General features: G+C 48.0%; 1 long non-coding RNA gene and 1 pseudogene across 1 annotated transcript; both read right to left on the reverse strand.

Moving 5' to 3' along the window:
• The window catches only part of LOC119357595, a 27,972-nt pseudogene extending 18,657 nt beyond the window's left edge, over window positions 1–9,315 (reverse strand).
• Window positions 9,316–12,572: 3,257 nt separating this feature from the next.
• Window positions 12,573–14,096, reverse strand: LOC119358940. The gene is made up of 2 exons (XR_005172335.1): window positions 13,304–14,096; window positions 12,573–12,830 (listed from the first exon to the last, which is right to left on the reverse strand). It is a non-coding gene; the product is annotated as an uncharacterized LOC119358940 (long non-coding RNA).
• Between the last annotated feature and the right edge of the window lie 1,489 nt (window positions 14,097–15,585).

The raw sequence follows: 15,585 nt of genomic DNA on the forward strand, positions 1-15,585 counted from the left end.
CGCAATGGTAGGCCACACTTGACACATGCGTCAAGATTTTTTTACCAAACACATTATATTAAACAGAAAAAATTACATTTCAACAGTACACCTTAACTCTTTATACCTTGTTTTTTAACAAGTATTTTACATAATGATACAAGAAAATAATCATTTTTCCCAGCTTGCTTGCAATCATTTGGAAAATCCATTGGGGTTTCAGCAAAGTATATGAGCTGATGCCTGCACGCTTATGGGGGTGCTTCACAATGAGCAAGTCAAGATATGTGCAAATGATTCCGCAAAATAAAAAGATACATGCAAATGAGTGTGTCACCGCAGGTGGTCTGGGAGGGAACCCTAACTGCCCACTCGGGTCTGGGCGGTGCAGGTCGGTCGATTCTGCAGGGGGCTCGCGCTCAAGCAGACGTGCAAGGAGTCGTGGTGGTTCGGCAAGCGCAGTGGTCTGGCATGTGGAGGTCCAAGGCGATGTGTGTGCAATGATTTTGGCAGTTTCGACAATGGCTTCATGGGTCAGAGCAGAGAGGTGCTGAGTGTGGTGGATCTGGTGTCTTTAGTCTTCAGCATCCATATACTTGCCTGCGTCGACGCGTCTCATGCAAGACTGAGGCCAGGAACCGCGACAATCTTGGAGCAACTTCTACACGCCGACGTAAACTGTCTGCGAGTGTCCGTTTGGGTAGAACAGATGAAAACACGGTCCGAGCGCACCGACGCAAACGGATGAGTTCCTGCTTTTTGTCCACGCACAACCCATTTCAAGCGCAAACTTGGGCCGGGTTTGCGTTGGAGCAGATGCGCGCGATGTCCACCCTTGTCCTCCCATGGCCCACCAGTCGGTGGCACATCCACCCCCATTTCCCTCCCATTCCCAAAACCTCCCCGCCCACTGGCTCGCCATGGACAACGCGCCAAACCCCGCCGCCGCCGCTGGCCTCGCCTCTACCGTCGACAAGCCCCGCTTCGTCCGCTATATATAGTTTCCGCTCTTTATCAGTACTATTCATACTCACTTAGTAGCTTCAGTGGGAGTTATGGGAGATGGCCGTGGAATTAATTCAAGGGGAAGTGTTTTCATGAGTATTGTTAAGGTTGAAGATGGTCTTTTAGGCATTCACATCGTCATTAAGAAATCAGATGGTCTTTCCAAACGACCGGTGCTCAGAACATACTCTCTTTGGAGCAAACTGGATGCCTTTGGATGCGATGATTGACTAGCAGACCAAACATACATATGCACAACACATATGATCAATGCACTGGCCCATGATTGGCCCGTTTAAAGATTGATCCATCCATGCATGTTCAAGTACGTATCCATCACCTGGCACTAGACCGATTAGAGGAAAAGCATAGACGACAAGAGACTATATTTTTTATTCCTAGTAACAAATATTATCACACCTCACCGAGTATTACTCGGGTTATAAACATACTAACAATCAATGGATTTATGATTCATTTTGGAAGATAATACGCAGGAAACGTACTAAACAGGAGAGGGGCTACATGAAACCTGTAGGCTTTGAGCTTGTGCGTGAAATGGAAAGACGAGCAGCGCCAGAGCTGGTCTGTGACGTGTAGCAGCCCTTGACTTGTGCGTATGCAACAAGGGATATGCTGCAAGATCCTTTGTGCCACATCTCCCCAAAAATACACATGAAAGGATGACATGGATAACTTCTTGGGTTTGGAGAACAAGACAGATAGCACGGTGGATTAATTACAGGGCATGCGGTGTAAAAGATACTAGTGATAATTACCTTGATAAAATGACTTCCATGGTATTCTGGGTGAAAAAAAAACAAAATCGATACTATATAAATGTTACTATTCACACTTTTTGTACTTGTTATTTTGTGTTTTTGGCCCTAAAGTCGATGAAAGTTATTCCTTCCGTGAAACTTTTTATACGAGTATAACATTAGATTAAGTTTATTTTCAAAATGTTTTTAGAATTTTTGACTTTTTTAGAATTTGTATTTTTTCCGAACCAGGTACATTGGGGGAAGACTTGTATAGAATCTGCCCTTAAGTGAGATCAATGAGATCAATCTTTTTGAAGATACAAAACATGTTCAAAAATTATGAAAACAATTGGAGACACTCATCCATCTTTGGTGGACAAGCTCAAAAAGTTTGAGCTCCTAATTCGAACTGCACTTAGACGACCAAAAAAGAGAAAATCAGATCTGAATAGTGTCAAAAACTGTTCACCGAGGGTTGACGCTATTCATAGTCTAATTTGTCTTTTTCAAATCTCTAACCGTAGTTCGAGTTTTGAGCTGATTTTTTTAGAGTTGTAGACATAACCCGCAGGTATGTTGTAAATTATTTTTAGAAATTTTGGGATTGTCTAAATATGAAATTTTTAGGTTGATCCTACGATCTCACCTAAAGTGTTGATCCTATACTAGTCTCAGACCTATCATCAAATAGTCATGCTCATCTAAGGAACCGGGCTGCATGAAGAAAAGGGTTGGCTCAGATGTCTGCCGCCCCGAGCCAATGCTGGAGGGGAGATCTAATCTCCCCTACGTCCGATCCGTGCCACAACACGCGGACGTCGTCCCCTGCCGGCTGCCTAGAGCCAAACAAGACGCGAGATGCTGACGGATTGCAAGGGAACCGCCTCGACATCAACATAGTTGTCATCCCGGAGAGCAGAGGAACGTCGCCGCCACCAAACACCTTGCCACAAGACCAAAACCCCACCCTTCCCTTGAACGATGCCTCCAAAAAGGACCGAGACACCATGGTGCCACCGTCATTCGCCCAACAAGGCCAAGGCTTTCATGTAGGGTCATGAGAGAGGAGGAGGGGTGGACGAGGAAGCCCAACAGGCGCTCAGGAGGGAGATCGGCACCGGAGTGCCGCCATCGTCGGGATTGATGCGAGGTCGAATAGGGGTTTCCCCTATTCTAGGGCGCCCACCACCCCAGCCTCATGTCCTAGATCTGGCGGCTCAAAAGAGTAGTGAATAGATCAGCGAGGGAAGACCATGGCGATGGAGAGGAGACTGGGAAGCAGAGCAACCGAGGCCGACGAAGCATCCTGCAGTGGCGACAAGCCTCCGCCGCCCCACCACCACCCACACGGCTAGTAGGGAAGGCCAACACCGGCAGCTCCATCTGCCAGACAAGATCGATGTCGTCCTCCCCAATTAGGGCCGACGCCCTGGCATCTGAAGCCTCCTGCGACGTAGAGCAGCGGAGCCTCGCCGACATCTTCACCAGCAGACACGCAACAGTGCCAGTGAGCGCCTCGGGTGGCGGTTGGGAAGGGGAGGGGGTGCCCGCAGGGCTAGGATTCAGTCGCTCTCGTGTCGCCCGTGAGGGGTGACACGAGAGCCAGGCCCCCCTAACTTGCTCTCTAGAATATTGAAGGTGCCCAGTCCAATAAAAAGAGTGCACACATCCAATTGTGAAAGCTTTGCACAACGAAAAAAGGTTCTCGTGTCATTGTAACCATACGAGGATACTAGACCATTGTGAGAGGTATAATTTGCATGCTTCACTTACAATTGTGTGTTAAAAATTGTTTTATTCTTCTTATGCCAACTCTCTAAATATATGTTTTGTGCGAGCTTAACCACGACAAGTGTTAGCACCAATATTAAATCCTAATATGTCTCTCTAGACACACACGCGCGCGCACAGAGAGAGAGAGAGAGAGTTGGGAGTTCAAGGTATAAAAGGTTCCTACTCCAATAAAAAGAGTGCACACATATGGTAGTGGAAGGTTTAGACAATGAAAAATCAAGCTTCTCGTGTCAATATATAACTTTCATGTTTACTTACACTTGTTAGTTCATAATTGTTGTTTCCTCTTATGCCAACTCTATCAACTTATATTTTAAGTGGCCTTAACCACATCAAATGTTGGTGCCTAGATTAAATCCTAGTCCGTCTATGTCCACACACACACACACACACACACACACACACACATACACGAACACACACACACAAACACACAGAGAGAGAGAGAGATACTAAAGTGGAAAGAGAGAAATGTCAGGAGTTCATGGTATAAAAGGTACCCACTACACTAAAAAGAGTTCACATACATGTTGTGCAAGGTTTGGGCAATGTCAAATAAAGGTTCTCGTGTCATTAAAAGATACGAGAATATTAGATCATTGTGACGGGTATAACTTGCATGTTTCACTTACACTCATAATTGTTGTTTCCTCTTATGACAACTCAATCAACTTATATTTTGAGAGGCCTTAAGCACATCGAGTGTTGGCGCCTAAATTAATTCCTAATCAGTCAAGTGACCAACACACACACACACAGCACGCACCCACCACACAAAGGGATGAGAGAAAGACAGATGGGAGTTCAAGGTATAAAAGGTGCCCGCTCCAATAAAAAGTGTGCACACATAGGGTTCCGAAAGGTTTAGGTAATGGAAAATTAAGGTTCTCGTGTCATTGTATATCTTTCATGTTACTTACACTAATTAGTTCATAATTGTTGTTTTCTCTTATACCAACCCTATCAACTTATATTTCAAGTGGCCTTAACCACATCAAGTGTCGGCGCCTAGACTATATCCTAGTCCGTCTATCTATAGAGACACACACACACACACACACACAGAGAGAGAGAGGTCAGGAGTTCATGGTATAAAAGGTAACCACTCCAATAAAAAGAATGCACATACATGTTGTGCAAGGTTTGGGCAATGTCAAATAAAGGTTCTCATGTCATTAAAAGATACGAGAATATTAGATCATTGTGAGGGGGATAACTTGCATGTTTCACTTACACTCATAATTGTTCCTTTTATGTCAACTCTATCAACTTATATTTTGAGTAGCCTTAACCACATCGAGTGTTGGCGCATAAAATTCCTAATCAGTCAAGAGACCAACACACACACACATACACATACACACACACACAGAGAGAGAGAGAGAGACGCACAACACAAAGGGATGAGAGAAAGAGATATGGGAGTTCAAGGTATAAAAGGTGCCCGCTCCAATAAAAAAGTGTGCACACATAGGGTTGCGCAAGGTTTGGACAATAGAAAATCAAGGTTCTCGTATCATTATATAAATTTTATGTTTCACTTAGGCTTGTCAGTTCATATTGTTGTTTCCTCTTATGCCAACTCTATCATCTTATATTTCAAGTGTCCTTAACCACGTCAAGTCTTGGCGCCTATATTAAATCTCTAGACCGTCAAGCACACACACTGGTGGAGAGAGAGAGAGAGAGATGGGATACTGACCGTGGAGATAGACAGAGAGAGAGAGATGTGATACTGTCTGTGGAGATAGACGGAGAGAGAGAGAGAGAGAAAGGGAGGGAGAGAGAGAGGGAGGAGAGAGAGACAGGATACTGGCCTTGGAAACAGAGAAAGGTCGGGAGTTCATGGACAAAAGGTGCCCACCTCAATAAAAAAAGTGCTCATACATGTTGTGCACGGTTTAGGCAATGGCAATTCATATCAGTCAAGAGACCAACACAGAAGCACGCACACGCGCGCACGCATGCACGCACAACACAAAGGGATGAGAGAAAGAAAGATGGGAGTTCAAGATATAATAGGTGCCCGCTCCAATGAAAAGTGTGCACACATAGGGTTGCGCAAGGTTTGGGCAATGGAAAATCAAGGTTCTCGTGTCATTATATAACTTTAATGTTTCACTTACACTTGTTAGTTCATATTATTGTTCCTCTTATGCCAACTCTATCATCTTATATTTCAAGTGTCCTTAACCACATCAAGTCTTGGTGTCGATATTAAATCTCTAGACTGTCAAGCACAGACACAGGGAGAGAGAGAGAGGGAGAGAGAGAGGGGGGAGGGAGGAGGGAGAGAGATGGGATACTGACCGTGGAAACAGAGAAAGGTCGGGAGTTCATGGACAAAAAGTGTCCACTTCAATAAAAAAGAGTGCACATACATGTGCGCACGCGCACACACCACACAAAGGGATGTGAGGAAGAGAGATGGGAGTTCAAGATATAATAGGATCCCGCTCCAATAAAAGCATGCACACATAGGGTTGCGCAAGGTTTGGGCAATGGAAAATCAAGGTTCTCGCGTCATTATATAATTTTCATGTTTCACTTACACTTGTTAGTTCATATTATTGTTTCCTCTTATGCCAACTCTACCATCTTATATTTCAAGTGTTCTTAACCACATCAAGTCTTGGCGCCTATATTAAATCTCTAGACCGTCAAGCACACACAGGTGGAGAGAGGGAGGGGGGAAGAGAGAGAGAGAGAGAGAGAGAGAGAGAGAGAGAGAGAGAGAGAGATGGGGGAGGGAGAGAGAGAGATGGGATACTGGCCGTGGAAAGAGAGAAAGGTCGAGAGATCATGGATGAAAGGTGCCCACTTTACTAAAAAGAGTGCACATACAAGTTGTGTAAAGTTTAGGCAATGGCACAAAAAAGGTTCTCGTGTCATTATAAAGATATGAGAATACTATCACTGTGAGGGGTATAACTTGCATGTTTCACTTACACTCATAATTGTTATTTCCTCTTATGCCAACTCTATCAACTTATATTTCAAGCGACGTTAACCACATAAAGTGTTGGTGCCTATATTAAATCCTAATCAGTCTAGAGACCACACACAAACAGCTGAGAAAAGGAGTGGTGGGAGTTCAAGGTATAAAAGATGTCCGCTACAATAAAAAGTGCAGGTAGACGGTTCGACTCGATGAACAATTGCTACTACCCTCGGTCCCAGGACACTAAGGCCAACTCCAGCGCGCGACCCCATCCTGTCCGGGTGCGTCCGTTTGGGGTAAAACGAACGAACCAGACGGCCCAACGCGCGGGCTCAAACACACTTTTGTCCGTTTTCTGTCCGCTTTTGACCCATCCCCGGCCCAAGTTTGCGCCGCATTTGGGGTGAAATGGACAACATGTGGACAGGCGGGCCGTGTGCGCGTGTCCTCCCCTGGCCCGCCCATCGGTGGCACAGGGACGCCTTTTTCTATCCGCCCCCTCCCTCCCTCCGACTGCACCCCCTCCACTCTTCTCTACTCTTCTCCACTCTTCCCCTCGCCGCCGCCGCCACCGCCGCCGCTCGGCGGCCGGATTTGGGGCTGATCCGGTCGGTCTTGAGCTCGCCCAGCTGTGGGAGGCCGCGCCGCGGCATGGACTGGCCGGGCACCAGGCCAGAAGGCCCTGGCAAGGCCGCAAGACCGCATGCTGGTAGTGGCTCCTCCTCTAGCCGCTCGTATCTACTCCGTCGGTGGTCCGCCGACAGATACACGAATGGCGGTCGGCCGGGTTTGGTGCTAGCCCAAAAGCTCGTTGGCGCACCGTTGCCACTCATTAAGTGCGACCCCTGCCCAAAGAAGGTCGTGCGCCACGTGTCTATAACGTCAGAACATCCCGGATGGGTGTTTATCAAGTGCTTAAACGATGGGTATGTGTTCTTTTTAGCTTCGGTTGTGCTCTTGGATTTGACTAGTTGTGCTAACTTAAAATTTTATTGTGTAGCATTGATGCAAGTTTTGGTATTGGGAAGAAAAGTACGTCGATATATTGATAGAGCGCAATTTAGTAGATGTTCGTGCATTTTTAGCTAGCATAGAGGCTAGAGATGAGACTAGTGCACTTGTTGCTAGAATAGAGGCTAGACATGATACTAGATGCGAGGAAGCAATCTTTACTTTTTTAGACTCGAAGAAGAAAGAAGCACGCAAGATCGAGCCTCCTCCGCAGATTAACAATAAATGCAACGAGAAGGCACTAATCCAACTTACAGGAGCAGTTATGGAAGTTGGATATCTTCTTAAATGTATTCTTGTGATTTTTGTTTTTTTGGTCTTACTTTTCTAGTCAAAATTTGGTGATGTATTCACATGTACCAAAAATGAATGATGAAAAAAAGTTAAGGGCTTGCAAAGAAAAATGTACGCGGACAGGATGCGGCCGGGATGTGTCCGCGTGTTGAGCGCACGGAAACCGCATCTCAGAAACTGTCTGAACACGACCCATTACCCTACGCAAACGGACAGAATCCGGACAAAACGACGTCCGTTTAGGGTTGTGCGATGGAGTTGGCCTAAGGTCGGTGTAGTTGGACGTGTAGCGGCCATGGATGTGCATCCCCAAGACTTGTGCATGCAAACGTACTACTCTACTTGTGCATGCACGTACCAGAGTTGCTGCAAATTTAGCACGCCGCACATGGCTGAGACTTCGCGTCCGTGCGTGGGTTTCCGCGATGTATCCATCGCGCGGCCGCAAGTGTAGGCTAGTGCGTGGTGAACTCAGCTCCATGCAGCTGGACGGATCGAATTGCCGCTGCTGTAGCCGGTCCCTTCGTGATCCTCCGGGATCGCTGAGTAGACCACGATTTGGTCACGCGCTATCGCTTCGGGGCCGCGCCAGCTGGGCGCTAGAGAGGGAGGGGTGCCGCGCTGTTTTCTTCACCACGCTGGTGGCCACACCATGCATTCATCCCCTGCAATAGACCCTGCATTCATCGTGTTAGAGTTAATTTACAGTCATTTAGTAACTGGTCAAGCAGCTTGTGATCGATCCATGAGAACATCATGGAAGCCAAGAAAAGCGAAGGCACGCCAAGACAAGCAGTCTGAACAACGTCCGGGTTTTGATGGAATGCAGGGCGTCTACCAACGGCCACGCGCTATCTGCTCGAGTCAATGGGCCCTTCTCGTGACAGGACGATGCACCAGTTAGAATGCATGTTTCCTTATTCAGCTAACTTGCTTGCCTGGCTTCGGAGAGGATGATACAGAATTGACTATCAGCTCTCCCTAGTCAAAGACTCACATGTAAATGCATGCACTGGTGGTTCTGATGCTGCCCTGGCTCACCTCACCAATTTGACGCACACTTGCGCATGCTATAGGGTTCATGTGTCCACCTAGACTACAATACACGCCATTCCCGCTTTTGCATGTCACGTGCCAAGTAAGAGTGGTTGGACTTGGCAAATCCAGCCCTGTAAATGCCCGCGGGCGGCGTTCGGCCGCGTCCGTGGACAGCGCCCGCCGGGCCCCTTATATGTTGCGCCGCACATCCATCGAATTCAACAGTATGAAACAAACCCTACCCCCGCTCCCGTGCGGCACCTCCACGCCGCACCGGAGTACCCCCGCTGGCCGTCTCCCGTTCACTCCAGCGCATCCCCTCTCCCCGTCGCCGCCGCCGGAGGCGTCGCAGGCAAAGCATGTGTGCCGCAGCGACGACGTTTCTCCTCGGCTAACGATTCGGTCAGGACGACGGCGGTCCCGATGGCCGAATCTACGGCAGTGGTGCGGGGCGGCGGCGTTCAGCGACGGGTCCAGCAGCGGCGGCATGGACACCCGATCTGGGTCCAGATGGGCTTCAGGCGGGCCGCACTTGCTGATGTTGTGTACCATCCCGTCAACGGCATGCTGCTCCTGGGATCGACCCGCATCACGAGGACGTCGGGTGCTCCGGCCCTGGACGTGGCGGTGGTGGCCGCCTCCTTCGCTGGAGATGGTCAACCTGAGGCTAGGTGGTCGGATCTCCAGATCCGTCATCTAGTCCGGCTGCGAGTTGGGGAGACAGAGTTGCCGGTGAAAATCGAGCTGATGGCGAGCGATGATGGCATTTTGCATCGTTACCTTGATGAAGGCATCGTCGTGTAACCTCTGTCGACCCACTCGTGTTGCTTCGGGGGAAACCCTCAGATCTGGTCATCCAGATCGGATGATGGTGGTACTGCGGTGTCGTTACTCTCTTGGGAGCATCATTTGTAGAGCAGCGCTAAAAGACAGAGGCATGAGATGGAGCGGCTAAGTCTTGCACGGAGTTTAGGTGGAGATATCAAGTCATGCCTGACCGACAGGTGCTACGCTGTGTCATGCCTGGTCGGCAGGTGCTACGCACGACATATCTTCCAGAGTCTTCGCATCTGGATGAATGTGTGCAGGGCGGTGGCCCCGTTGGGCGCCGTGGTGGCGTCGACGGGTGTCTGGAATGGCAAGGATGATGCGAATCTCTATCCTGAAGATGGGTCAGCGGTCCGAGGATGATGGCGGCTTCTGGCTTCTATAACGTGTGCATGTGGTGCGCGCTTTAGGTCTGATGCACCGGCTGTTGGCCCTGATATGTTATGTGGATGGATCGGTGACGACGCCGGGTTTTTAGGTGTGAGTGGTGGCTTCGCGTGGTTTAATGTATTTTCTTGTCAGACCTTTGTGAAATAAGTAATAGAGATGGTTGTATGCATCGATTGATGCAGAGGCCGAGGGTTTAACCTCCTTTTCAAAAAAAAACAGTTCAAAACAAAGCAAAGCAAACCAGAATTCAACAAAACAAACATGTCAAAATGAAATCAATGTCCGAGCATGACGGATGGCTCGCTTATTGGATCACTGGTCGGATGCCATCTATGCCGCCTGCTCCGAGCCCATGCTTGCGTCCTGCTCCACCTGCATTCTGGCCGCATGATCCGCTACTGTTGCCGCCTTTGCCACCTCGTACTCCCTACAGTCATTGATCTCCTTCTTCTTATTCTCAAGCCACTTCTTTGCATCCTCATCCAAGAGAGTTTCGTCTGCCAACATGATCTTCGCATCCTCCGCGTCCCGTGTGAGTTGCAATCTCTCCTTCTCAAGCTCAATCTCTCCAAATGTCTTGGCCTTCTTGAGTTCCCATTTGATCGCCGCCTCTTGCTTCTTCAACTCGATCTTCTCCCTCTTAATTTCCAGCTTCTTCTCCCCCTTGCGAACTCTTTCCTACTATGATTGACACCTCCGTGGTGGTCGTCACGCGGCGCCTTTCTGATAATCGGCATGACTACAACGACCACGTCCACCCCTCCACCGTACAATTTGCCCCCAACTGTCGCCGAGTCGTACCTCGCCGCGCCCTTGCTGTCCGAGGGTGCCCACTGCCTTCCTTCAGCTCTAACACCTCCGCCTCGCTCTCTTTCCTAGCGACCACCACCCGCCCGCTCACTTCCCTGGTCGCCATGTACCTATCTCCATCCTCATGCTCCCCGCTTGAGCCAACTCATTGGTCGCCGCATTGTACACGACCCATGCTGTTCACCGCCTTGTCGCCGCCATCCTCCACGCCCCCAATGATGTAGATCTTGCTGCGGGCCAGGAGATCCACCATCACGAATGAGTCGGCCACTGGAGCCGGCAGAAGACGGGATCGAAGGTGAAGGCGAACAAAAACGACAGTGAGAACAACACCGTCGCTGGCACCGGCGGAGTTGATCTCTTGGCACGAGTTGCTCGATCAGGGTGATGCCTCGAGGGGCATAACATCCATGGAATAAAAGGTATCTGGTCCAATAAAAAAATGCACGCATGCGGTTGTGCAAGATTTGGTCAATGAAAAATGAAGGTTATATGTCATTATAATCATACGAAGATACTGGACCACGGAAAGGGGTATAAGTTTCATGTTCAACTCACATCTGTTCGTTGATAGTTGTTGGTTTTGGTGCTTAGATTAAATAATAATACGCTCTATCCCTGTACCAACACACGCAGACTGACACGCAGTGTAGGTGCTGTCCTTATGGCCACCGTGAGCGCAACTGATACGCAGCATGAGCGCAAGTAAAAGTCTTATTTCTCGGTGCGAGCAGTGGCCGCACATGCTCCAACTTTCCAGTTTGCAGAAACCAGGCAGCCTCTGTCTAGTAGCAACGACAGCACAGCGTATGAGCTGCAAACCAAGCTCAGCCTTAAGAATGCTGGGCATGAGCATGCCATAGTGCATGTGAGTAGAGAGAAGAACAGAGTAGGCCATGTTTTCACAGGTCAACGCGGAAAAGCTAGAAAGTGTGGAGACTTGCATACCGCACGCAAAAGACGCAGGACCAGGCTCGAAAATTCAAATCGGTGCCCAGGCTCCACTTCGTACAGCACATGTGCTACTGGGCACTTAGTTTCCTACTATTCAACATCCAACAGGGAGAATGTGTGATAGTCAAATAGTTTTTTTTTTGTAGGTTTATAATCAAATAGTTGCATTTATATATTCAGCTGTGATTTCGATAGCACAAAATCAAGGGGTGTTCTGTTTTGCTCAAAATGTTAAGTTAGTTTTGGTTTTTATCAGAACTACAAGAAATCCCTTGCATATTTAGCTAGATTTCTAAACAAACCATTAGTAAAGAAAATAATAAAATATTAAAAGACCTTAAAGAGAGCCAGCGTGTAAGAACAAACGGTGCGCATGTGTTATAACCTAAATCAATTTTCGCAGCCACAAACACACACGGGTATCAAGTTACTTTAGTACCAGCAGCCAAGAGGCGCGCGCGCACACACACTGACACACATCATGCATTTCTTCAGTATACTAGTACTAATACGCGCGTGTATAACCTTATACAGAAATTCTTGTCCATTGTACTTCACAGCAGTCAAAATAACCAAGGATAGAACTGATAAAGCTTCCGTCAATTAAAAATGGTAGATCACTCTTTCTCCCATTCTCGAATCATCGATCTCTCTGCGAAATTCTACGTAGCACCACGGTTCTTTTCATCTTATTCATTGGTATTGAGAAGAGTATCACTGACGAAGATCATAAAGTGAATCATAAGAAATGAAACAACACTCCCTGGTCCCATTGTAGTATTCGCTATTGGCAGCTACAAATGAAGAAACAATCGGTAGAACGGCTAACACCACGAAGAAAGACAATGCACAGATACAACATCGAGCATGTTTATCTTGTCCTTCAAATAACTGATAGGTAACAATCTCAATTCCATATATGAAATCTCTCTTTCAAACAGTAGACATTTCAACCATTTTTGCTTGTGCTACTGCTCTTTTTCAGGGTAAAGAGGAACTTGTAACAAAGCACCCGGTGTTACCTGCATGAATACAACACCAAAGCATTGCCCATTAGGCTCAGCAGTACACTTCATTTATTCCTATTCTAAAGTTATTTTTATTGTGAAGATTCGGCTCATGCAAGTAGTTTGGTCATTCATAAACAGAGAAGCATGTTGTTGGATCAACAATCCAACTACCTATATGCGTGTGGACATATAGTTAAGCCAGAGCCAAAGCAAGCTATAAATTTATTCATGTGAGCATCCATCAAATCATCACACTAGAGATGTTCAGAATTCTGAAATTCATGCACTCCACATGGTAATCCATGAGTAGATTGGATCGTGCCAAACCACTCCTACCAACTGAAGCATCATGTTCACCGATTTTTTTTGCAAGAATGGATTGGTTTTGGATTCTAAAAATAAAACAAACAATGCAATCTAGTTGTTCCTGAAAAAATCAAACACCCCAATCAAGTTGCTCGGACGCATACAGAAGATGTGCTCACAGGGTCGGATGGTGCTGGACTCGGGGCCATCCAGGAGGAAGAGGCTCCCCACACCTTGCTTCTTCATCCGTCGTTGTCGAGGACGGGGATGAGGCATCAGCAGGAGCGAACCCACTGCCGAGTCCAACAGAGGCATGTGGAAGCGACCACCCCCGCGCTAGACCACGGGGAAGCAAGGCGCAGCTCGGCGTAGCGTGTAGGTGCCGCATGTCCAACTTGAATCCTGATCTTCCCGGCTGCCACCTCACAGCTCTCGATGGAGTTGGCAGGCGAGGACCACGTTGGCAAGGCGTGGAGACCACGACCGGGGGAAGATTCAGAGGCCTACACGCTACCCCGCGGATCCATCCCCGGCGTGCCACCTCTGTGATCCGCGGCCAACACCACCACTCGTCCACACCAGACCCTCGCAACCCCTCGCCACCACCGCGGACCAGCGATCCAAGCCCGCACCATGGACGCCGGTGAGCCATTCTCCTCGGACCTGGCTCAGCGGCCAGGGCTGCCACCGGGAGCTTGCCTTACGGCCTTAGTGCTCCACCAGTGGGAACTTGCCGCACCCCGCACGAGGCACGAGGGACTGGAGGTTGATGACGATATCGACCGTGCCCCGTCGACCCGGATCTCGCTGGTATTTGTGCAGCAGATGGAGTCATGAGGGAGCCCTTTGGGGAGCACGGCGACACGGGTGGGAGAGGATTGGAGCGGGCTGCTCGCCGGGGAAGGGAAGGGAAGGGCAGAAGGCTGGGGCGGTGGGATCTGGATCGGAATGGAGAGCGACTAGTGATGGAAAACGACTAGCGAGGGGGGGAGAGACGGGGCGGAAATAACCAAAGCCCACAACCTGACCATAGCACAAGGCCGGAGAAAAAAATAGAAACTACAAAAAAGAAAGCACGAACCGTTCCTGGGGTAGGTACTTCATCAGTAGCTCGGAACCGTTCATGGACCAAGAACCTTAGTCACGTGGGCCGAGGTCTGCGCCGCGCCAAAAATACCAGCCTACCACTGAGCCTACTGGCCTAACAGGGGGACCGTGGCCCACTTTGCTCTATATGAGAAAATAAAAGTGAAGCACCTAAAATGCAAGAAATATAAAGAGGGAAAGAAGGTGGACCATATCCCAATGCAAACATGTGGTATATATATAGTGCACAGATAAGCTACCTTCAAATGGTACAAGCGCTTGGCCAAACACCAGACTAACAATCTGATCTTCAGTTATCTGAAGCCACTAAACAAGGTTGTATTTATTGTCAAACACTGAACTAAACCATTCTCTACACTACACTGCCTTCTTAGTCGACGGGCCGTCTTCTCTCATTAGACACACATCACCGTAAGATCTAAAATGAAACAAGGGAAATACACCAACTAAATCCAACAGAGTTAACAAAATATATGAGACGTAGAGGCCCAAGCCCATAGACTTCCAATTCAACGCATGAACCCAAAGACTACTGCCTCCATCCGTGCTCAATTAGTCTCACATCGCTAATTTCCAAGCGTAGACACCATCTCAAATAAGACCCTGTTTGGTTTATAAATCCTAGGACTCTTTCTAGTCCCAACTAAAAAGTCTCTCCCTGTTTTTTTTCAGAGACTAAAAAGTCCCTGGTCCCTTTCTAGAGGTTATTAAATGACATGTAAAAGATCATGTTACCCCTAGTATACAGAAAAATAACAACCAAACAACACCATGAGGCGGCGGGGAAATCGGTGCAGGGAGGGGCATTGTTGAAAAAGTCCCAAAAAAGACTCTCCTTGAGAGTCTTCTTCATTTAGTCACAAAAAGCAACTTTTAGTCCCTAGTAGTCCTTAAGAGAGACTTTTTTTAGTCCCTACATAAAAAAGTCCCTGAAAACAAACACCCCTTAACTATCCCTCCCATTCCCTAACAGCCGGCCTGGTTGTGCGCGCCTTTCACTCCTACTACGGAGAGAACGTATCATGTGCTACGACTTAACTCGTGCAACCGCTGCTCTGGTGGAATCTGCGCCACTGGATGGAAAACGGATGGACAGGATGTTTCATCAGGTGGCCGCTGGTACAATTTACATAAGGGACCTTGTAAAACCAGCGTCTCCTTCCTCTGTTCTGTTAAGTTTATGTACCTGCTCGAGGTCCAGCTAGGTTTAATTTAAAAAATCAGGCGAATCTCTCTCTCTCTCTCTCCCTCTCCCTGTACCTCTTGCTCCTAACCATGTAGTGCATCCTGTGTTGAAGCATCAGCGCCGAAGAACAAAATCATAATGTCTTTCCCCGAATACGTTTGAAAGGTG

The sequence above is a fragment of the Triticum dicoccoides genome, chromosome 2A (assembly GCF_002162155.2).
Source record: "Triticum dicoccoides isolate Atlit2015 ecotype Zavitan chromosome 2A, WEW_v2.0, whole genome shotgun sequence".
NCBI lineage: Eukaryota > Viridiplantae > Streptophyta > Magnoliopsida > Poales > Poaceae > Triticum > Triticum dicoccoides.